At 45.0% G+C, this 25,287-nt stretch overlaps 1 long non-coding RNA gene across 1 annotated transcript; it reads left to right on the top strand.

The window, feature by feature from the left end:
• The first annotated feature begins 1,713 nt into the window (after positions 1–1,713).
• LOC134358224 (uncharacterized) lies at positions 1,714–11,666 on the top strand. The gene is made up of 3 exons (XR_010020837.1): positions 1,714–1,879; positions 9,100–9,313; positions 11,293–11,666. It is a non-coding gene; the product is annotated as an uncharacterized LOC134358224 (long non-coding RNA).
• Positions 11,667–25,287: the final 13,621 nt, after the last annotated feature.

The following is a 25,287-nucleotide window of genomic DNA, read 5'->3' on the forward strand; positions in this document are numbered from 1 at the left end:
TTAAATCTGCCCACTTGAAATACCCCAAGAGGAAGAAAACATTTCAAAACAAAAATTCAGTTTTTACTATATGAAGCATTTGTAACTGTAGCATTTACAATGCAACAGAAGCTAAATCAATGAGTTGCCAGGAAATAGAATTTAATATACTGGGATATTATATATTTGTTGTGAAAACAGTATAATCACTATGAATGTTTGCTGGTCTCCTTGCAGAGAGAAAGAGAAAGAGTGCAGGTTTTCACTCTGTTATCTTCGTCTGTGGTGGAAGACAAGGTTCCCCTGCTCACTGGCTGCCCCTCACTCTTTCCTGAAGTTGTCTGGCAGCAGATCCACATTCCTTGGACTGATTCCCAAAGTCCTGCTGAGAAAGCTATTGCCTGGCAGCTCTCCACTCAAAGTGTGGAAGGCCAAAGTCATGAATTCAAGTGGCGCCACTTCCCGCGACTACAGTGCAGACACCACACGTACCAACATTCCAAACGTAATCCAAGCTCACCAAACCATTACAGTAAATGGCCATTGGAGAAGCTTCTTCATGAACAGAAGAGCAACTAGACAACAGAAGTAATGTCCATCATTTGAGAGACAGCACAACTTGATCCTGTTCGTGGAATTTCTCTCCACCTTTCAAAATGTAAAAGCCCACTTTTTAATTAAACACTTAAAAGTTTAAGAAACAATTATCAGTGGATTTTTGGTAGAGCAAGAGTTATGACAAATCTTAGCTGTATTTATTTCAGGCAACTGAGCTGTTTCACAGCTGTCTGATTTTCCCAATGCTGGTAAACCTTTCTTACTTTAGACTGGGGCATTGTGTAAAGCCACAAAACAAATTCCAGCATCTGCGGAATTTCTTGTCTTTATCAGGGTAATTTGTACTGTTTGGTGCTGGTGGAAATTTATAGCACAAGGTGTTTAAACTTGCCAACATTTTGCTAGATATAGTAATTTGAGGAATGGATTATGAATAAATGCAAACAGCAGAAGCAGAGAAGCAAACGGGGTCTGATTTCATGGACAGTTACATTTCATGGCTGGGTATCCAGGTAGGGTTGACAATGGAGGTTTGATTAAAAAGCTACATTAAGGAAATCTCTAGTGCTTCCCAATAGCCTTGGTTTCCCATTGTCAACCGTGTTGCTGTGGAGATGTGTGGAACAGAGGACTGAATACTAGCTGTCGGATCCAAATGACACAACGCTTCACCCCAGTGTGTACATTAAATACCATAACAGTAGGTGACTGAGAGGTTTCACTATACAGAATTCACTAGCTAATTGAATACAATTCAAAATACAAGTCTCAAACATTTGAAATTCCAATTCAAACTGTATAAAGGTGCTTATTTGCAAATCAGGAACTGTTCAAAAAGACTATGTTGAGATTCAGAGGGGCGGGAGTTACGACAATCTTTGGCACAAGTTATTTCAGGCGACCAACCTATTTCAAAGCTGAGTGATCTTTGCAGTAATGGTAAACCTTTCAGACTTTAGACCAGGGACATTATACAACATCACAAGGTGATATACATAGATTATCATTTTAAAATTTAACAGTTCATTACAGAGCAGAGAATCTAATGATTTAACATCTAGGCACATACATAATCTAGCACAGTAAGGATACTTACTGTTGCTAATGTCTGAACTATGAACTCCACTGGGGGCCCTGATTTGTAGTCAGTCAGTCACTGTAACCAGATGGTGGAAAGCAGAGATTCTTTCACTCAGTTGTTCAAGCTGTGATTCCGGTGGAGAAAGACGAAGGTGGGGCATGGTTTGTTGACACAGAAAATTGTTCCTACCTTCTGAACACTGGGATCCATTCCATCTTTCCACAGATTATGTACAACTCTCCCAACAACTGAAACATGGGGGTAAGTGAGTGAAGTTGTTGTTCATCTTGGTGTTAATGTTAAACCAAACTGAGGATCACAGGAAAATTATGACAAAGGAGGCCATTTGTCCTTTTAATAAGTTGTATGGGGTGTCAGGGAGGGGTAGCACCTCTGGTGGGGGATTATGTTGCGTCCTTTTCAGGCGGTTAGTCCACCTTTGGTCCCCACCTGGCACTCAGCTCTCACCTGTGACCCCGTAGCTGTTTGCATGTGACAGCAGCCACACCCCGGGCAACGGCTTCAACAAGCCGGCTAAACCAGGTGAGGGTAGCCGGCGGGTCTCAATCCCTCGGTGAGATAGGGAGTTGTCTATCCCAGCATGTGAAGACAGACTCCGGCGGATTGAGCGGATGAGACCAGTGGTAGGTCCAACAGTCAAGAAGGCGGTCTCTGCAAGCGTCGTGGAATGTGTAGAGCAGGACAAGACACAGAAGACGTCCTGGTCATCCACTCTGCCTAGTCCCATCTCCAGCCGTCTAGACTCTTGTCTTGCCACTGGATCCAGATGGGAATTGGGAAGAGAGAGTGAGGCTGTCGCTGCGCAACTTTCCCTCACTTAATCTCGACACAATCATCATCATCATCATGGTGTCAAGGCCTACATCGACGACGATGGAGGAACAACCAAGTTGTTCCTTATATCTATTCCCTATTGCCCTGAGCCCATCTAGGTCGAGTAAGACCAGCTGAAGTTCACAAAGCAGCACAGCCGAAACCCTTTTAAAAGTTTGTTAAAACTGAATTAACACTACAACTAGTAAAACATAAACCACTACAAATAATAACAAAAATGTCACAAAGTCACAGAATTATATGCTATATTATTACAAGTCATTATTACTGATTTGACCACCATATTCTAATGTTGAAATATAACTTAAACTCTTAGCTCTAAGTTCAACTCAAATGAACGTCTCTCTGACTCTGAACAGAGCCCATCCTGGAAATCACTCGAGAAGCTTATTCCCACCTGTGCAAGAAATCAATCTGCAGCTTCACTGCATTTTTCTGAAGGCTTGCTCCCAAAGTACAACTTCCATAATTCAAAACGTGACGGCGGATTGACATAAATCCCTGCCACTTGCTGATACCACCTGTACCCAAATAAGCCTGCAATCACCAGGAGCTGCTCGATTAAATTAATCCTTGCTGTCAACTTGGTTGATGTGACTCCAGTGAACACTTATATGTTGACGAGAAAATTCTGCACTCATATCCCAGAAGGTCTGTGGAGAAACCACATGGATTGTGCCCTTGGGTTAGTGTGACTCCATTCACAGCTTGCTTTCAGTTTTGAAAGTTTGTTTGAAAATTGTCATAATTCTTTGCATGGGGTGGGGAATAGAGACAGGTCAATTTTAAGATAGTGTTTTCCATGAGTTAGATGTGTTTTTCTCGAAGATTTAGTCACATCATCAAATTTTCCGGTAACCACTCCCAGTAGCCACACATTTTAATTCCACATTCCATTCCCATTCTGACATGTCTATCCATGGCCTCCTCTACTGTAAAGATGAAGCCACACTCAGGTTGGAGGAACAACACCTTATATTCCATCTGGGTAGCCTCCAACCTGATGGCATGAACATCGACTTCTCTAACTTCCGCTAATGCCCCACCTACCCCTCGTACCCCATCTGTTACTTATTTTTATACACACATTCTTTCTCTCACTCTCCTTTTTCTCCCTTTGTCCCTCTGAATATATCCCTTGCCCATCCTCTGGGTTCCCCCCCCCCCGTCTTTCTTCCCGGACATCCTGTCCCATGATCCTCTCGTAACCCTTTTGCCTATCACCTGTCCAGCTCTTGGTCCATCCCTCCCCCTCCTGTCTTCTCCTATCATTTTGGATCTCCCCCTCCCCCTCCAGCTTTCAAATCCCTTACTCACTCTTCCTTCAGTTAGTCCTGACGAAGGGCCTCGGCCTGAAACGTCGACTGCACCTCTTCCTAGAGATGCTGCCTGGCCTTCTGTGTTCACCAGCAACTTTTATGTGTGTTGATCAAATTTTCCATACGGACAAACAGTGTAGAAGTAGACCCTTTGACCCATTCAGACTATTCGTATCATTAACCACCCATTCCACACTAATTCTTCACCACACACTCTTTTTAAATCTTCCCCATTCTCTTCAACTCTCCCCTGATTCCATCCTTCATCTACACACTGGGGGTAACTTACAGTGTCCAATTAATCTACCAACCCACATGTCTTTGGGATGTGGGAGGATACCCAGGTAGTCACAGGGAGAAATATGGAGGAATTTAAGGTGGGGGGGTTATATGAGAGGCAGGGTTTAAGGGTCAACACAACATTGTGGGCCAAAGGGCCTGTACTGTGCTGTACTATTCTATGTTCTATGAAGGTGGAAATTCCACACAGATAGCACCCAAGGGCAGGATTGAACCTATATCTTTGGTGCTGCGGGGTAGAAACTGTACTAGCCGCACCACTCTGTTGCCCAGCTGTAGATTGTCAGACTGCCCAAAGCCCCAGAAATTCATTCCTTTGAGACACGTAGGTATCTTTTGATGGCCACTTTTGAATCTCCATCCTATCCTTTTTCTGTATTACATTCTAGATTCTAACCACTTTCTCATCAAAAAGTTTTATTTTATGCCCGCTCTTGGTTCTTTTGCCTTCATTCTACAGTACTGGGTAAAAGTCTCAGGCACATACGTATATAGCTAAGGTGCCCAAGACTTTTGCACGGTACTGTCTTTGTCAACGTGGAATGGAGAGCGAGTTTGTAAGTCTGGTGAGAACAAAGGAAGTTGGGAATAGTGAGGGTGCAGCACCATGGGAGAGGTGTGAGACAGTTGCCAGAGAAGGAGTGCCAGGGTCGGGAGATGGGTCAGCCTTGAGATACCAGGCAAGGCCATTTGATTCCAAGCAATTGGTTCATTGATCATTACATAATGTCTCTCTGGTGTTTTACTCTCCCTTCCCCCTTTCCAAACCATGTTTTCCCTCTTCCTGCCCCTTTCCCCACTCCCAGTCCACAACAGAGACCTATATCAGAATCAAGTTTATTATCACTCAGACACGTCATGAAATTTGTTTTTTTTGCAGTAATAGTACAGTACTGTGCAAAAGTCTTCTGCTCCCTAGCTGTATATATAGTATGTGTCTAAGACTTATGCACTGTACTGTATGTCTCTGAACAATTTAGTCATAGTCATAGTCACAGTCATACTTTATAGATCCCAGGGGAAATTGGTTTTCGTTACAGTTGCACCATAAATAATAAATAGTAATAGAACCATAAATAGTTAAATAGTAATATGTAAATTATGCCAGTAAATTCTGAAATAAGTCCAGGATCAGCCTATTGGCTCAGGGTGTCTGACCCTCCAAGGGAGGAGTTGTAAAGTTTGATAGCCACAGGCAGGAATGACTTCCTATGACGCTCAGTGTTGCATCTCGGTGGAATGAGTCTCTGACTGAATGTACTCCTGTGCCCACCCAGTACATTATGTAGTGGATGGGAGACATTGACCAAGATGGCATGCAACTTAGACAGTATCCTCTTTTCAGATAGTACCGTGATAGAGTCCAGTTCCATCCCCACAACATCACTGGCCTTACAAATGAGTTTGTTGATTCTGTTGGTGTCTGCTACTCTCAGCCTGCTGTCCCAGCACACAACAGCAAACATGATGACACTGGCCACCACAGACTCATAGAACATCCTCAGCATCGTCTGGCAGATGTTAAAGGACCTCAGTCTCCTCAGGAAATATAGACGGCTCTGACCCTTCTTGTAGACAGCCTCAGTGTTCTTTGACCAGTCCAGTTTATTGTCAATTCGTATCCCCAGGTATTTGTAATCCTCCATCATGTCCACACTGACCCCCGAATGGAAACAGGGGTCACTGGTACCTTAGCTCTCCTCAGGTCTACCACCAGCTCCTTAGTCATTTTCACATTAAGCTGCAGGTAATTCTGCTCACACCATGTGACCAAGTTTCCTACCGTAGCCCTGTTCTCAGCCTCATCTCCCTTGCTAATGCATCCAACTATGGCAGAGTCATCCGAAAACTTCTGAAGATGACAAGACTCTGTGCAGTAGTTGAAGTCCGAGGTGTAAATGGTGAAGAGAAAGGGAGACAAGACAGTCCCCTGTGGAGCCCCAGTGCTGCTGACCACTCTGTCGGACACACAGTGTTGCAAGCACACGTATTGTGCTCTGCCAGTCAGGTAATCAAGAATCCATGACACCAGGGAAGCATCCACCCACATTGCTGTCAGCTTCTCCCCCAGCAGAGCAGGGCAGATAGTGTTGAACGCACTGGAGAAGTCAAAAAATATGACCCTCACAGTGCTCGCTGGCTTGTCCAGGTGGGCATAGACACGGTTCAGCAGGTAGACGATGGCATCCTCAACTCCTAGTCAGGGCTGGTAGGCGAACTGGAGGGGATCTAAGTGTGGCCTGACCATAGGCCGGAGCAGCTCCAGAACAAGTCTCTCCAGGGTCTTCATGTTGTGGGAGGTCAATGCCACCGGTCTGTAGTCATTGAGGCCGCTGGGGCCTCAAATTTCTCCGTATCTAATATGATTGTACCTTTTACAGTTCATGACCTTTTCCTTTTACATGAGAACATAAGAAATAGGAGCAGGAGTAGGCCATCCGGCCCATTGAGCCTGCCCTGCCATTCAATAAGATCGTGGCTGATCTGTCTGTAAACTCAGCTCCATCTACCTGCCTTTTCCCCATAACCCTTAATTCCCCTACTATGTAAAAACCTATCTAACTGTATCTTAAATATATTTAGTGAAGAAGCCTCAACTGCTTCCCTGGGCAGAGAATTGCACAGATTCACCACTCTCTGGGAAAAACAGTTTCTCCTCATCTCTGTCCTAAACCTTCTCCCCGGAATCTTGAGGCAATGTCCCCTAGTTCTAGTCTCACCTACCAATGGAAACAACTTTCCTACTTCTATCTTATCTATCCCTTTCAAAATTTTGTATGTTTCTATAAGATCCCCTCTCATTCTTCCGAATTCCAGAGAGTATAGTCGCAGGCAACTCAATCTCTCCTCATAGGTTAACCCCTTCATCCCTGGAATCAACCTGGTGAACCTCCTCTGCACTGCCTCCAAAGCCAGTATATCCTTCCTCAAGTATGGAGACCAGAACTGCGCGCAGTACTCCAGATGCGGCCTCACCAGTACCCTGTATAGTTGCAGCATGACCTCCCTGCTCTTGAATTCAATCCCTCTAGCAATGAAGGCCAACATTCTGTTTGCCTTCTTAATAAATTGTTGCACTTGTAAGCCAACTTTTTGCGATTCATGAACAAGCACTCCCAAGTCCCTCTGCACAACAGCATGCTGCAATCTTTCACCATTTTTCACATATTCATAAAAACTTTTGCTATCTGTTTTTATATTTTGTGCTAATTTACTTTCATACCTATCTTCCCTTTCCTTATTTCTTGTTTAGTTGTTCTCTGTTGCTTTTTAAACTTTTCCCAATCCTCCAGTCTCCCACTACTCTTTGTGACTTTGTATACATGAGCTTTTAATTTGATGCTCTCTTTTATTTCCTTAGTTATCCAAGGCTGGCTCTCCCCACACTTACTTTTGACTGGAATATACTTTTGCTGAGCACTGTGAAAAATCTCTTTGAAAGTATTCCATTGTATCCAGAGTTACATGGGGTATGGATAGAGTAAATGCAAACAGGTTTTTTCCACTGTGGTTGGATGAGACCAGAACTAGAGGTTATAGTTAAGGGTGAAAGGTGAACCTGGGGGGAACCTTCCTCACTCAGGGGGTGGTGCGAGTCTAGAACGAACTGCCAGCAGACGTGGTGGGTACGGGCTCAATTGCAACATTTAAGAGAAGTTTGGAAAGTACATGGATGGGAGGGGTACGGTCAGTTGTGGGTTGATGGGACCAGGCAGAATTACAGTTCAGCTCAGATGAGCAGGGCTTGTTTCTGTGCTGTGGTGCTTCATGACTCCACTCTATGCCACTATCTATAAATATCAGGATCCCATATGCTTTTCAGTCTGCCTTCTCAATCTGACCCCATTCCAAAGACGTGCAGACACCCCCAGATCTCATTTTGGTATTGTGCCCTCTGGTTTATTTTGATTTTCATTGCTGCATCTTTCTGTGTAATACTTAATCTGTCATATGGCTCCGCACTTCCGCTCATCTATGGTGTCTTCCTCACAACACTTCTAAGCTGTGCCATAATTGCGTTTGACAACTGCATTTTTAAAAAAATCAGAAAATGTTGGAATCACTCTGCAAGTCAGCCAGCATCGGTGGAATTAATTACAGATTTAAGTTTCAGATCCAACAGCCTTCATCTAGTCTAGTCGTGAAATGTTAATATTGTTACTATTTCAACTGATGCTGTCTGACCTTCCGAATGTTTCCAGAATTTTTGATTTTATTTCAGATTTCCAGCATCTGCAGTTTTTTATTTTGGTTTTCACTTTCTTGAAGAACTGATCGCTGTACAGTCATCCGTATCCTCAATATACAGTAAAAGTTCAATAATCCGATGAATCCCAATGTTTTGGTATCTGGGTTATTTACTCCTGGTGCCTGTGCTTCCTTTAAAATCACCAGGGTCCCGGTTTCTGTGCTGCCCCTAAGCTCACCAGGACTCATCTTTTGACATGGTTAAAAGATGTCCCACAAGCACTCCACTTGAAGCAAAACCAAGACTTCCGTCCAGAATTTGATTCCACCTCGTGTGCCGATAAACACCAGAGCACCTCCGGCAACTGAGAGGCACCGGGGTGAACAAAGAACTGAAACTAGGACTCAAAGTTCAGACTCCAGCCCTCGATCAGCTCATCTTAAACCTGTTCTCATACACCTCTTGAACTCAATTCATTAAGGCCCAATTTCCCACCCCCAACCTGACCCTCATCCCCAGCTGGTTCACCAGAAAACTTATTAAACAACTGTCTAACATCTAAAAAACAAATTAAAAGTGTACTGGGTTATTACTGAGAGTAATCCAATAGTTTGTGTGTCCAGCACCAACAACCAGCTTATAAAAAATTTACAGCATAATTGATTTATATTCTACTGCAGTGTCAATCAATTTTTTACTTTGTTTGTAATGAATAATTTTATATTTCATTTGGACCAGCAATTGGCTTCACTATTCTGGTACCATCAAATGTTTGTTGTGAAATACAGAGATGGAATGAAGTTCTTGGTTTTTTTCAGAGGACTGTCCCGGACCCAGCATATAAGTTCAATTACATAGAAAGCACAACAGTGTCTCCACTTCCTTAGGAGTTTGTGAAGATTTTGCATGACATCCAAAATGTTGCCAAACTTCTATAGATGTGTGGTGGAGAGTATATCGACCGGCTGCATTACAATGCCCTTGAACGGAAAATCCTGCAAAAAGTAGCGGATACGGCCCAGTCCATCACGGGTAAAGCCCTCCCCACTATAGTCATATTCATAGTCATACTTTATTGATCCCGGGGGAAATTGGTTTTCATTACAGTTGCACCATAAATAATTAAATAGTAATAATACCATAAATAGTTAAATAGTAATATGTAAATTATGCCAGGAAATGAGTCCAGGACCAGCCTATCAGCACAGGGTGTCTGACCCTCCAAGGGAGGAGTTGTAAAGTTTGATGGCCACAGGCAGGAATGACTTCCTATGACGCTCTGTGTTGCATCTCGGTGGAATGAGTCTCTGGCTGAATGTACTCCTGTGCCCACCCAGTACATTATGCAGTGGATGGAAGACATTGTCCAAGATGGCATGCAACTTGGACAGCATCCTCTTTTCAGACACCACCGTCAGAAAGTCCAGTTTCATCCCCACAACATCACTGACCTTACGAATGAGTTTGTTGATTCTGTTGGTGTCTGCTACCCTCAGCCTGCTGCCCCAGCACACAACAGCAAACATGATCGCACTGGCCACCACAGACTTGTAGAACATCCTCAGCATCATCCGGCAGATGTTAAAGGACCTCAGTCTCCTCAGGAAATAGAGATGGCTCTGACCCTTCTTGTAGACAGCCTCAGTGTTCTTTGACCAGTCCAGTTTATTGTCAATTCGTATCCCCAGGTATTTGTAATCCTCCATCATGTCCACACTGACCCCCTGGATGGAAACAGGGATCACCGGTACCTTAGCTCTCCTTAGGCCTACCACCAGCTCCTTAGTCTTTTTCACGTTAAGCTGCAGATAATTCTGCTCACACCATGTGACAAAGTTTCCTACCGTAGCCCTGTATCAGCCTCATCTGCCTTGCTGATGCATCCAACTATGGCAGAGTCATCAGAAAACTTCTGAAGATGACAAGACTCTGTGCAGTAGTTGAAGTCCGAGGTGTAAATGGTGAAGAGAAAGGGAGACAAGACAGTCCCCTGTGGAGCCCCAGTGCTGCTGATCACTCTGTCGGACACACAGTGTTGCAAGCACACGTACTGTGGTCTGCCAGTCAGGTAATCAAGAATCCATGACACCAGGAAAGCATCCACCTGCACCGCTGTCAGCTTCTCCCCCAGCAGAGCAGGGCGGATGGTGTTGAACACACTGGAGAAGTCAAAAAACATGACCCTCACAGTGCTCGCTGGCTTGTCCAGGTGGGCGTAGACACGGTTCAGCAGGTAGACAATGGCATCCTCAACTCCTAGTCAGGGCTGGTAGGCAAACTGGAGGGGATCTAAGTGTGGCCTGTCCATAGGCCGGAGCAGCTCCAGAACAAGTCTCTCCAGGGTCTTCATGATGTGGGAGGTCAATGCCACCGGTCTGTAGTCATTGAGGCCACTGGGGTGCGGCGTCTTCGGCACAGGGACAAGGCAGGACGTCTTCCACAGCACAGTAACCCTCCGGAGCCTCATCGTGCACATCTACACAAAATGTTGTTGCAAGAAAGCAGCATCCATCACCAGGGACCCCCACCACATCATCAGGCTCTCTTCTCACTGTTGCTATCAGGAAGAAGGTACAGGAACCTCAGGACTCACACCATCAGGTTCAGGAACAGTTATTACCCCTCAACCATCAGGATCTTGAACCAGTGGAGATAACTTCATTCATCTTCACTTTCCCCTCACTGAATTGTTTCCACAACCTATGGACTCACTTTCAAGGACTCTTCATCTCATGCTCTCAATATTTATTGCTTTTTTTTTATTATTATTATTTATGTTTGTTATTTGCACACTGGTTGAATGCCCAAGTCTTTCATTGATTGTATTATGGTTACTATTCTATACTGGATTTATTGAGTATACACACAAGAAAGTTAATCTCAGGATTTATATGGTGACATACCATAATTTTGATAATAAATAATAAAGTAAATAATAAGTAAATCTGATAATAAATTTACTTTGAACTTTGGTTTTTCAATGTAATTTACTTTTACTGCTCTTAAACTAGGTCCAGTTCTGGATGAATTTGTCAGCTCAGGCACCAGCGGAGCAGAATCGGACTGTGCTTGATGGTGCAAAGTATGTGTAACACCCCGGGAAAGGTTTCACTGCTTACGTAATGGTCTTTCTGTAGAAGCAGTGTTTGGGTTATGGGTGCTTTGGAATGGGAGCTGGGTCCTTTGTTCGGCGGGAGATGATGAGGGAAGACGCTGGAGAGAACCAGTTGTAGAATTCGACCCGGTGGGGGACCGTGATTCAACAGAGCCAGGTGCCGAGATCGACTGATCGGTGAATATGAGTTTTGGGAAGAGTTGAGCCCCAGCTTGTGCACATTTGACTGTTTAATTATAATAGACCCTTTTGTTTTTTTTCTTTACTAACCCTTTAGTTATGTTAAGATTCATAAATATAATTCCTTTAATCGTATGCAGTGTGCTGTCTGTTGTTTCTTGGCACTGAGTTATAACAGGGTAGCAAGTTACACAGCGGCCACACAAACCGGGTCTCAATCTCATGGTTTCAGCAGGACCAGAGTGTGTCTTCCCTAGACTTATGCAGCCAACGAAGTCAGTGGGGTTTCATAAGGGAGACACCATCCCACTTTACATCACTGCCTATTTTTGATTCAGTTGATTGGGCTAATTGCTTATTCGAGGCCCAGCCCAGTTTGACAGCTGTGTCTGTCTATGTGTGTTACAGAGAGGCAGGGATGGAGCTGTTAAGGTTATGATAGGGCCAGAATTTTCCGGGTGAGTTGAGGCATTTGAACCTTGCATTTAGGGGATAGATGAATCTCTATTTGCAGAGTGTTGGGGAGATAGTGGCTGTCTATTAGATGAGATCACTGCTTTTCCACTAAGCAGACTGTAAAGGATCCTAAAGACTCTATGAAGGACAGCACAGGAGGCTTCAAGCATCTCGACTAATATTCATTAATCATCAGCACTGACACAGAAATGGCAGCACAGTGGTCAGGTTACTGCACTAATCAGCAGAGGCCTGGATTCCTTGCCTGGAGATACAAACAGAATCCTGCTATGGCAGCGAGGTAGCTCAAATAAATATTCTCAAGAATTTAAATGCAAGGAAGTCATTTTATGCATCACACAGACATGCACATGTCAGCCTGCACCAGGGTGGGTACCTTTCAGCTCCACTTACTTGGCATTAGTTACACAAAGTCTTCGTGTCCATCCCGGGAAGCCGGTGGTGTTGTTTTAAGGCAGGTCTTGCCTGTGCTTTCTGCCCTCTCCGGGGACTGTGAGCGAGTCCAACTCTTGTTGCTCCCTTCTTCACTGCAGACTTTACTCACAATACGCAGCGGCTAGCTTAATAAAAGCACCCCCTGCACGTCAACCGTGCATCCAATAAAGCCCCCTTTTCAAAGTCTACTCTCTGCCCTTTTGGGATTCTGAATGCATCTTCCTCATTCTCCTTCTTCAGTCCTTCCCTGCTCTCTCCATCCTCCTTTCCCCTCTTCCACTCTAAACTCACTTCCTCACACCTTCTCATTGGGATCACGTGAGAGTCTCTGAAGTCCTAACTCAAAAGTATCTGATGTGTCTCACCTTCAGTATGAATCTCAAGAGCCTGCTTGACACTGCCACCCAATAGCGCCTTCAGGCCCCATTTGGGGAAAACTTCCAATGGAAGTATCGAAAGGATATGGAAGAACATTTGGGTCTGCTTAAAACCACTATCCTCAATGCCTGCAAAACCATCCTCGGGTACAAGTCCAGAAAACATTAGGATTGGTTTGATGATAATGACATGGAGATAGAGCAGCTCATCTCCAAGAAAAGGAAAGCCTTTTGTGCCTGGCAGAATGACATTGGCAACAAGGCCAAAACAGAAGCTTACTTCAGAGCCAAGTCAAATGTCCAGTGCAGGGTGAGGGAGCTAATGAATTCTTGGTGGACTGAGAAAACCCAGAAATCTAGAGACTGAGAGACTCTGCTAACACAGAAGGCTGCTTCAGTGCTACCAAGGCAGTGTGTGGTCCATGTTCCACCAGATTATCTCCCCTAAGCTAAAAAAAGACAGGAGGAACTTGCTAAAGGGTCAGAAGGATATAAACAATTGATGGAGAGAACACTTTCGAGAACTCCTTAACCACGACAGCATTGCTGAACTAGGGGTTGCTAGCCAAATCCTCCAGAGAGAAGACATAGGGGGAAGGTCCCGGGATCAAAGAGGTCCATGATGCCTGGAAAGCAACGAAAACCACTGGTGGTGATGGGATCTCAGCAGATACCCTCAAAGAAGGTGGGCCAATACTCCTGCACCACATACAAGCCTTGCTTCTGAAGGTCTGGGAAAGGGAACAACAGCTCTTTGAGCTCAGGGATGCTCACCATATTCGAGAAGGGTGATAAGGCAGATTGCAGCAATTACAGAGGCCATCTCCCTTCTGTCAACAGCAGGCAAAGGGCTTGCCCATATTTCTGACAACAGACCCCTTCTGCTATCTGAAGACTTACTCCCTGAATCGTAGTGTTGCTTCTGCCAATCTAGAGATACAGCAGACATGATCCTCACAGCACACCTATTACAGGAAAAATGCCATGAACAAATCCAACCCTTATACTTGGCTTTCATATACTTGACATAGGCATTTGATACAGTAGACTGCCAAGCTCTCTGGCGTGTACTATCAAGACATGGCTGTCCTGACAAGTCCTTACGAATACTGAGGCTACTACATGATGACATGTCAGCCACAGTACTTAGCAATAGTGGTGCTGAATCCGAACCCTTCACTGTCACTTCCATCCTGACAAAGGGTCTCAGCCCGAAACGTCGACTGAACCTCTTCCTAGAGATGCTGCCTGGCCGGTTGCGTTCACCAGCAACTTTTATGTATATTGCTTGAAACTCCAGCATCTGCAGATTTCCTCGTGTTTGCCTTCACTGTCAGAACAGGTGAAGCAGGTCTGCATCATTACACCCACCCTATCTGCCATCTTTATGGCTGACACCCTTCAACTCATTGGCTAAGACCTGCCACAGGGAATCTCAATTATGTGTAGAATGAACAACAGGCTTTTCAACCTCAACCTGTTCGAGGCCAAGAACAAGGTAATCACCAGCACTATCACGGAGCTTCAGTACTTGGATAACAAATGCCACCACAGCTTAGTCCGAAGAAGACTTCCAATGTATCCTGAGTGCCTTTGACAAGGCATATAGAGCCCTTGGTCTTGTTTTCAATATAAAAAAGACACAGGTCCTATATCGGCCACTGCCCAACCAGCCATTTATCCAGCCCTCCATAAAAGTCAACAATATTGCCCATGAAAATGTAAACCATGTTCCCTACCAAGGCAGCATTCTCTCCTCAAAAGCAGACATTGGCTCAGAGATCGACCACCCCCTGAGTAATGCTGGTGGGGCCCATGCAAGGAAAGAGTCTTTGAAGATCACAAAAGGTTGAAACAAAACTTTTGGTCTATAGAGCAGTCTTCCTTCCAACGTGGAGCTGAACCATAGACCACCTGCAGCAGACACCTGGAACGCTCTGGAACAACACCACCAAAAAACCTTACAAAAGATTTTGAGGCTCAGGTGGAAGGACAGACACACCAACACCAGTACACAGAAGGAGGCCAATGTGAACAGCATCTCCACCACGATAAAGCAACGCCAACTGCAATAGATAGGTCATGTCACCTGGACGCCAAGCTCACGTCTCCCCAACCAGATACTTTACTCCCGGTCGAAGGAAGTCAGTGAGCCCCTGGTGGGCAAAGAAGATGAGAACATCAAAATCAGCCTGAAGAAATTCAACATTACTAGGTGAGAGTAACGTTCGGCACGGACTGGAAGGGCCGAGATGGCCTGTTTCCGTGCTGTAATTGTTATATGGTTATATGGTTATTACATCTAAAAACTGAGAAGACATTGCACTCAATAGAAAAACCCAGAGGAAATCTGTTCAAGAGGGAGCTGAGCTACATGAGCTGAACCTCCCCTGTGCCACTGAGAACAAGCGGCGGCTGTGAAAGGAGACACCAAACAACCAAAAGACCCAACCACTTGCCCACAATGCAACAGAATATGTGGATCCCAACTGGCCTCTACAACCACCTGAGGACCCACTAACAGACAACCCCTTAGGAGAACGTCATACTCAACTCGAGTGATTGCACTCGTACTAAGTAGGTGCTACCCACTGAATAATGACCTTGCTCCTGTACGGGTGGCACTTTTCAGTGACAAAGAATTGGACTACGAGACCTTTTAATGGTAAGTGGGATCTCCCAGCTTTGCAGTGAAATACTAGTGGCACAAGATCAACATATTTTAAGCCATATTGTATAAAGCAGCGATAATAAACCTGATTCTAGTTCTGGATCACTACTCTAGGAATGATTCAGGAATTCTTATTAGGAAATTATCCCAGTTTAAGGTCTAAGACCTGAAGTTGGCAGCCGAGAGCAATATCTGTGCTTGAAGCTCACTTGGATACCCCCACGAAAGAGGTTGTTTCAGACCACTGGAGTAGACTGCCCCCGCAGGGCTGAAGATGAAAATTGGTGGAAATGAAAGAGAGTAAAATTCCACTAATCTGACACCCTCATGGGACTTTGGTGATGCTGGACTGGTAGTTTTCCTGACTGCTGGATGTTCTTCCTATTGATAATTTGAATCCACTTTTTTCAAGGTGCTACACAATACTATAATAAACTCAGCAGTGAACCTGCAAAGTGGAAAGTGAGTGTGGGAACGAGGGCCGCAATGAGTTAGAAGATATCCTGGGGACAGAAGCCCCATTGCATGGACAGTGTACAGGAATGAGGGTCGCAATGAGTTAGAAGATATCCTGGGGACAGAAGCCCCATTGCATGGACAGTGTACAGGAATGAGGGCCCTTGCAAATGGAAGGGGAAAGCCGGATCCAGGCCCTGTGAGTATGCGAAAGAGGGGAACAGCGAGTTGAAAGGGAGTGCAGCTAACGTCATCTGGTGGGCCAGATGTTGGACCATAACATCAGTTAACCTTGTGGTCCTTTGACCTTGCTTTGCCATTGTCCTCCCAACCCTGAACATACCTACAAGCGATCCATCATTCAGGATCCTTTCAAATTTTCAGAATCAGGTTTATCATCACTGACGTATGTCGTGAAAGTTGTTGTTTTGGGGCAGCACTGCAGAGGCAGGACAAAGAAATTGTACTGTCAGTTACAACAAAATGAATACTGTATATCAGTAGTGCAGAAGAGGCACAGCGAAGCAGAAGTGGAATCAGAGTGAAAATCAGGTGTAATATCACCAGCTTATGTCATGAAATATGCTGTCTTTGCGGCAGCAATACATAATAATAGAAAACACCGTAAATTGCAGTGAGTGTATATATAATAGTTAAGTTAAATAAGTAGATCAAAAATAGAAATAAGAAAGTAGTGAGGTAGTGTTCATTGGTGTGGTAAACCATATATATATGTTGTAACTGGGTGACCTGTCTGGACACGCCCCTCTGCTGACTGCCCCTGTGGCTCCTCCCACAGACCCCTGAATAAAGGCGATTTCGCCATTGCTCCTCCTCTCAGTCCAGGAGCAGATACTCAGCATGGTGGAGGTCACATTTTACTGCTAATAAAAGCCTTTCAGTATTTACTCTACTTCCAGTCTTTTGGAGTTATTGATGGTGCATCAGTTGGTTCAATATCCATGCAGAAATCAGATGGCAGAGGGGAAGGAGCTGTTCCTGAATTGCTGAGTGTGTGCCTTCAGGCTTCTGTACCTCCTACCTGATGAGAACAAGGCGTGACCTGGGTGATGGGAGCCCTTAATGATGGATGCCACCTTTCTGAGGCACCACTCCTTTTGAAGATGTCCTGGGTACTACGGAGGCTAGTGCACATGATGGAGCTGACTAAGTTTACTATTCCCTGCAGCTTATTTCGATCCTGTGCAGTAGCCACTCCCCGCCCCCCCAATATCAGACTGCGATGCAGCCAGTCAGAATGCCCTCCACAGTACATCCGTAGAAATCTGCGAGTGTCTTAGGTGACATACCAAATCTCCTCAACTTTCTAATGAAATATAGTCGCTGTCGTGCTTTCTTTGTAGCTGCTTCAATATGTTGGGTCCAGTTAAATCCTCAGAGATATTGACACCCAGGAAACCTGAAATTGCTCACTCTTTCCAGAGTGCTGACAGGGAGAGAGTTCCAGGATTCTGGCACAGTCACAAAGAAGGAATGGTGATACACTTCCAAGGTGGATGATGTGTGACTTGGAGGGCAGCTTCCATGTGTTGTCCCCATGCATTCGCAGCCCTTGTCCTTCCGGCTGGTAGAGGTGGTGGGTTTGGCAGGCGCTGAGTTGCTGCCGTGAATGGTGTTGATGGTACACACTGCTGCCTCTGTACATCAGTGGTGGATGTGTGAACGGTTGTGCGTGGGGTACCTATCAAGCAGGCTGCTGTGTCCTGTATAGTGCTGTTGAAGCTGCAGTAATCTAGGCAAGTGGACACTCTCCTGGCTTGACCCTTGCAGGGGGTGGACAGACTCTGGGGAGTTAGAAGGTGATTTACCCATTGCAGGATCCCTAGTCTACTCTCGGTCACATTGGCTACCCCAGTTCAGTTTCAATAGACAGTAGGCAATAGGTGCAGGAGTAGGCCATTCAGCCCTTCGAGCCAGCACCGCCATTCACTGTGATCATGGCTGATCATCCACAATCAGTACCCTTTTCCTGCCTTTTCCCCATAGTCACTGAGGTGACTTTAAACTAGAATGGTTGGGGGGTGGGAATCAAATTAAAGAGGCTAGGCGTGAGGAGGTTAGTTCATAACAGAGGGATGGGAACCAGTGCAGAGAGACAGAGGGGTGTAAAGTGAGCGTAGAAGCAAAAAGTACAAAGGAGAAAAGTAAAAGTGGCAGGCCGACAAATCCAGGGCAAGCATTAAAAAGGGCCACTTTTCAACATAATTGTATAAGGGCTAAGAGAGTTGTAAAAGAGCGCCTGAAGGCTTTATGTGTCAATGCAAGGAGCACTCGTAATAAGGTGGATGAATTGAAAGTGCAGATTGTTATTAATGATTATGATATAGTTGGGATCACAGAGACATGGCTCCAGGGTGACCAGGGATGGGAGCTCAACGTTCAGGGATATTCAATATTCAGGAGGGATAGACATGAAGGAAGGGGAGGTGGGGTGGCGTTGCTGGTTAAAGAAGAGATTAACGCAATAGAAAGGAAGGACATAAGCCGGGAAGATGTGGAATCGATATGGGTAGAGCTGCGTAACACTAAGGGGCAGAAGACGCTGGTGGGAGTTGTGTACAGGCCACCTAACAGTAGTAGTGAGGTCGGAGATGGTATTAAACAGGAAATTAGAAATGTGTGCAATAAAGGAACAGCAGTTATAATGGGTGACTTCAATCTACATGTAGACTGGGTGAACCAAATTGGTAAAGGTGCTGAGGAAGAGGATTTCTTGGAATGTATGCGGGATGGTTTTTTGAACCAACATGTCGAGGAACCAACTAGAGAGCAGGCTATTCTGGACTGGGTTTTGAGCAATGAGGAAGGGTTAATTAACGATCTTGTCGTGAGAGGCCCCTTGGGTAAGAGTGACCATAATATGGTGGAATTCTTCATTAGTATGGGGAGTGACATAGTTAATTCAGAAACAAAGGTTCTGAACTTAAAGAGGGGTAACGTTGAAGGTATGAGACGTGAATTAGCTAAGATAGACTGGCAAATGACACTTAAAGGATTGACGGTGGATATGCAATGGCAAGCATTTAAAGGTTGCATGGATGAACTACAACAATTGTTCATCCCAGTTTGGCAAAAGAATAAATCAAGGAAGGTAGTGCACCTGTGGCTGACAAGAGAAATTAGGGATAGTATCAATTCCAAAGAAGTAGCATACAAATTAGCCAGAGAAAGTGGCTCACCTGAGGACTGGGAGAAATTCAGAGTTCAGCAGAGGAGGACAAAGGGCTTAATTAGGAAGGGGAAAAAAGATTATGAGAGAAAACTGGCGGGGAACATAAAAACGGACTGTAAAAGCTTTTATAGATATGTAAAAAGGAAAAGACTGGTAAAGACAAATGTAGGTCCCCTGCAGACAGAAACAGGTGAATTGATTATGGGGAGCAAGGACATGGCAGACCAATTGAATAATTACTTTGGTTCTGTCTTCACTAAGGAGGACATAAATAATCTTCCAGAAATAGTAAGGGACAGAGGGTCCAGTGAGATGGAGGAACTGAGTGAAATACATGTTAGTAGGGAAGTGGTGTTAGGTAAATTGAAGGGATTGAAGGCAGATAAATCCCCAGGGCCAGATGGTCTGCATCCTAGAGTGCTTAAGGAAGTAGCCCAAGAAATAGTGGATGCATTAGTGATAATTTTTCAAAACTCGTTAGATTCTGGACTAGTTCCTGAGGATCGGAGGGTGGCTAATGTAACCCCACTTTTTAAAAAAGGAGGGAGAGAGAAACCGGGGAATTATAGACCGGTTAGCCTAACGTCGGTGGTGGGGAAACTGCTGGAGTCAGTTATCAAGGATGTGATAACAGCACATTTGGAAAGCGGTGAAATGATCGGACAAAGTCAGCATGGATTTGTGAAAGGAAAATCATGTCTGACGAATCTCATAGAATTTTTTGAGGATGTAACTAGTAGAGTGGATAGGGGAGAACCAGTGGATGTGGTATATTTGGATTTTCAAAAGGCTTTTGACAAGGTCCCACACAGGAGATTAGTGTGGAAACTTAAAGCACACGGTATTGGGGGTAAGGTATTGGTGTGGGTGGAGAATTGGTTAGCAGACAGGAAGCAAAGAGTGGGAATAAACGGGACCTTTTCAGAATGGCAGGCGGTGACTAGTGGGGTACCGCAAGGCTCAGTGCTGGGACCCCAGTTGTTTACAATATATATTAATGACTTGGATGAGGGAATTAAATGCAGCATCTCCAAGGTTGCGGATGACACGAAGCTGGGTGGCAGTGTTAGCAGTGAGGAGGATGCTAAGAGGATGCAGGGTGACTTGGATAGGTTGGGTGAGTGGGCAAACTCATGGCAGACGCAATTTAATGTGGATAAATGTGAAGTTATCCACTTTGGTGGCAAAAATAGGAAAACAGATTATTATCTGAATGGTGTCCGATTAGGAAAAGGGGAGGTGCAACGAGACCTGGGTGTCATTATACACCAGTCATTGAAAGTGGGCATGCAGGTACAGCAGGCGGTGAAAAAGGCGAATGGTATGCTGGCATTTATAGCAAGAGGATTCGAGTACAGGAGCAGGGAGGTACTACTGCAGTTGTACAAGGCCTTGGTGAGACCACACCTGGAGTATTGTGTGCAGTTTTGGTCCCCTAATCTGAGGAAAGACATCTTTGCCATAGAGGGAGTACAAAGAAGGTTCACCAGATTGATTCCTGGATGGCAGGACTTTCATATGAAGAAAGACTGGATGAACTGGGCTTGTACTTGTTGGAATTTAGAAGATTGAGGGGGGATCTGATTGAAACGTATAAGATCCTAAAGGGATTGGACAGGCTAGATGCAGGAAGATTGTTCCCGATGTTGGGGAAGTCCAGAACGAGGGGTCACAGTTTGAGGATAGAGGGGAAGCCTTTTAGGACCGAGATTAGGAAAAACTTCTTCACACAGAGAGTGGTGAATCTGTGGAATTCTCTGCCACAGGAAACTGTTGAGGCCAGTTCATTGGCTATGTTTAAGAGGGAGTTAGATATGGCCCTTGTGGCTACAGGGGTCAGGGGGTATGGAGGGAAGGCTGGGGCGGGGTTCTGAGTTGGATGATCAGCCATGATCATAATAAATGGCGGTGCAGGCTCGAAGGGCTGAATGGCCTACTCCTGCACCTATTTTCTATGTTTCTATGTTTCTATATCCCTTCACTCCGCTATCTTTAAGAGCTCTATCTAACTCTTTCTTGAAAGAATCCAGAGAATTGGCCTCCACTGCCTTCTCAGGCAGAGAACTCCACAGAACCACAACCCTCTGTGTGAAAAAGTTTTTTCTCAACTCTGTTCTAAATTGTTTACTCCTTATTCTTAAACTGTGGCCACTGGTTCTGGACTCCCCCAACATCGGGAACATGTTTCCTGCCTCTGTCCCTAAATGGGATTGTTTCGGATTGTTTACACTCAGTAATACACTGAAAACAGATGATCATGCCAAATATGTCTGCAAATGGGAGGTTGCCATGCATAAATTGGCTCTTTTTCAGAAACACTATATTAATTATTATTCCTCTCTATAGATGCTCCCTGACCTGCTGAGTTCCTCCAGAATTGTGTGAGTGAGTGTGTGTGTGTGTGTGTGTGTGTGTGTGTGTGTGTGTGTGTGTTTCCTACATCTGCAGAATCTCTTGTGACTACATTAACAACACACTGTCCAAGGTATTAAGCAGAGCCATATAACTGCAAGAATTACTCTGAAAGTATTCTTTACTGTCACATTAGTGCTATGGAGAGTCAAAAGGGGACAACCTCACTGTATCTGTTTCTCCCCTACACTTCCACCAACTCTGTACCTGTCCCAAGATCTGTTCACTGCCCATCAGTCCGTCTGCAGTGCGAGAACACGTCGAGGGCAATCTAGCAATCTACTCGGCCGCCTTTTCCTTATCGAGTTCTTCCTGCATGTGCGGTCTTACCTGTGGAGTCCAACCTAAAACCAAAAGCAAGTTTTGAAAACGGCTTTCACTGCAAGTGAGAAATATTTCCACGGAGACGATGGAATCCACAACAAGAAGCAGACATTTCAAGTTGTGATCTTGCATCACAAGGTTGAGAGGGTGGAGGGAAATAGCCAGAGGGGTGAGGCAGGGGCTGGCTGGCGATAAGTGAAACCAGGTGAGGATGGAGATGGTGGGCAGCTGGAGACGGGTGGAGGTGGGGTGGATGGGGTCAGAAAATATTTCCATTCTCATTTAATGTATGTCTTCTTATTTTATACTCTGATACAGAGAAAGCCATTCAGTCCATCAGGTCCGCTCTAGCTCCAAGAATAATAATCCCACCTCCCATTCCTCTTTCCCTTATTTAATGCAACCTGCAACTACCCTACTTCACACACTCCCAGCAACTCTAATTTGATCCTTTTTGCCTTTAGCCGTAATTTATGAACAATTTACAGAACCTGTTAACCTGTGGGAAACCAGAGCACCCAAATGAAACCTAGAGGATCACAGGGAGATCATGCAAGCTCCATAGAGACAGTACCAAAGGTCAGGATTGAGCCTGGGTTCCTGCACCTGTGAGCTCCCTTGGTTTCCTGTATGTACCCTCGTCGAGTATAAAATTATCTTGCCAACCATATCAGTAACTACCAAAGTGGACTTATCGCTGATGTTCAAGCTCTCGTCATCGAGTGCTGGTCAGTACAGGACACAGAGGCTGACATTTCTCTAGTGTTACGACACACCCCTGACTGTACCCGCCCCCGGGGGTCAGACACTCTAACCCGCTGGAATACGGATAGCTGATGTGGCCCCTTTAAAGATTCAGGCTCACCCAGCTAACTGACAGCCATGCTTTTGCGCCACGATTTAAAGAGCACCTGAACTGAGATTCGGTGCTCAATCATCAGGTGAACTTTGGATTCTCGTCTAGCGTCTAGTTTACAAACCTGACTTCATTTCAGTCTCAATTCTAGTCTCGGATACTCCAGCACTTGGGTCCTGAGCATCCTCACCTAGGTTTCTTGTCACATCTGGTCTCTAACCAGTTTGTGTCTCATTCTCTCCAGAACAACTTTAGTGAATTGAAATATAAACAGAAAACTGAAGGTACCGGAAATCTAAGATGAAAACAGAAAAAGCTAGAAATAACAGTTCAGGGTCTTTGACCTGAAAAGTTAACTCTGGTTTTCTTCACACAGGCGCCGCCTGACCTGCTGAGTATTTCTAGCATTTCCTGTTTTTATTTTAGTCTTCGTTGTCTTACTTGGTTTGAAACAACAGAAAGAGTTGCAATGGAAGTGGAAAGGGCAGCTGTTTTGGGTTGGCATCCAGAGGATTTTATAACTTTGCATGGATGAAGTACACCCTTCAAAAATGTCCACATGGTGTAATACGGGTTGGCACAGACCCTCTCATAATACAAAATTTGAACATGCTGGAAAAACTAAGCAGATTTCCACTTTCTTTTTGTTTTCCTTATCCTCTTTGAGTAAGTATAACCTGCTGGGCACATCCCACCACCGAACCTGTCCAACCTGTCACTTGGAGTACTGTGTCCAGTTCTGGTCGCCTCACTACAGGAAGGATGTGGAAGCATTGGAAAGGGTACAGAGGAGATTTACCAGGATGCTGCCTGGTTTAGAGGGTATGGATTATGGTCAGAGATTAAGGGAGCTAGGGCTTCACTCTTTGGAGAGAAGGAGGATGAGAGGAGACATGATAGAGGTGTACAAGATATTAAGAGGAATAGATAGAGTGGATAGCCAGCGCCTCTTCCCCAGGGCACCACTGCTCAATACAAGAGGACATGGCTTTAAGGTAAGGGGTGGGAAGTTCAAGGGGGATATTAGAGGAAGGTTTTTTACTCAGAGAGTGGTTGGTGCGTGGAATACACTACCTGAGTCAGTGGTGGAGGCAGATACACTAGTGAAATTTAAAGGACTACTATACAGGTATATGGAGGAACTTAAGGTGGGGGTTATATGGGAGGCAGGGTTTAAGGGTCAGCACAACATTGTGGGCCGAAGGACCTGTACTGTGCTGTATTATTCTATGTTCTATGTTCTAACCCATTATGCAGTCCCAGTATTTGTGCTGTAACTGCCGCCATTAAGCCACTTCACCTCATCCTATCACAGGCACTCATTTGATCTAAACATCTCTCCCCCACTTTCAATGTCAAGATGGCGCCAATAAGTGGCCACTCTTTGTGTGCAGCTCTGATGGGAATCATATATTCCTGTTGAGAACTACTGCAGCTGAAATCCACAGTCACAGCCATGGGTACTACAGCAAGCAACATCTTTCTAAGATGCTTAAAAAAATCTATTGCTATTCAAATCTAGCTATATTGTGGGACCCCCAGAGAGTAGAATCAGGTCCCTTTAAGAAAACATAAGTGGGATCGGTGCACTGTTTATAGGAACGCAGAGGCTTAAGACCCCCACTACCCAGCTGGCGGAAGTTCAAAGGCAGCACAGCAGGCAGAGGAGGCGGAGTATGTTGGACACCACCTTTGCGCACGGACTCTGACACCTTTCTTCAGCAGGCAGCAGCAAGGTCCACACCAAGTTCAGCTCCTCCCCTAATGAGCAACTCGCTGATGGCATAGTTCTACAGTTCTTGAAGTTCTTAATGTCCGGCAGTGTCTTGCAATCATAAAAAAGATATTTTTTTAAAAAACAGTAATTCCTTTGATTGGACCCAAAGAAGCCGTTGTGTCTGAGCGCACCATCATTTTACAAGAGCTGATGAGATGGAAGTAGATCGTGAAAGGCTGTGATGCTTCACTCCCAGGTGAGAACACCCTTTATTCACACTTTGAAAGGGAGAATAGAACTACAGTTATGAAGATCCCTGCAGCATCCGGTAACCCTGTGATCTCTGTCTTGGTGGCTGATGTCAGAACGTCTTTCGAACCCTCGCAAGGCATCAGGCTCTGATGATGTACCCGGTAGGGCTCTGAAAACCTGCGCCAACCAACTGGCGGGGATGTTCAAGGGCACCTCTCACTGCTGCCGTCAGAGATCCCCACCTGCTTCAGAAGGGCAACAATCATACCAGTGCCCAAGAAGACCAGGGTGAGCTGTCTCTATGACTATCGCCCGATGACACTCACATCTACAGTAATGAAGTGCTTTGTGAGCTTGGTTATGATCAGAATTAACTCCTGCCTAAGCAAGGACCTTGACCCACTGCAATTCGCTTATTGCCACAGTAGATCTACCACAGATGCAATCTCACTGGCTCTCCATCCAGCTTTGGACAATAGTAATACTTATGTTAGACTGCTCTTAATTCATAGCAGATCAGCATTCAACACAATCATATCCT

This window comes from Mobula hypostoma, chromosome 18, assembly GCF_963921235.1.
Source record: "Mobula hypostoma chromosome 18, sMobHyp1.1, whole genome shotgun sequence".
Classification (NCBI taxonomy): domain Eukaryota; kingdom Metazoa; phylum Chordata; class Chondrichthyes; order Myliobatiformes; family Myliobatidae; genus Mobula; species Mobula hypostoma.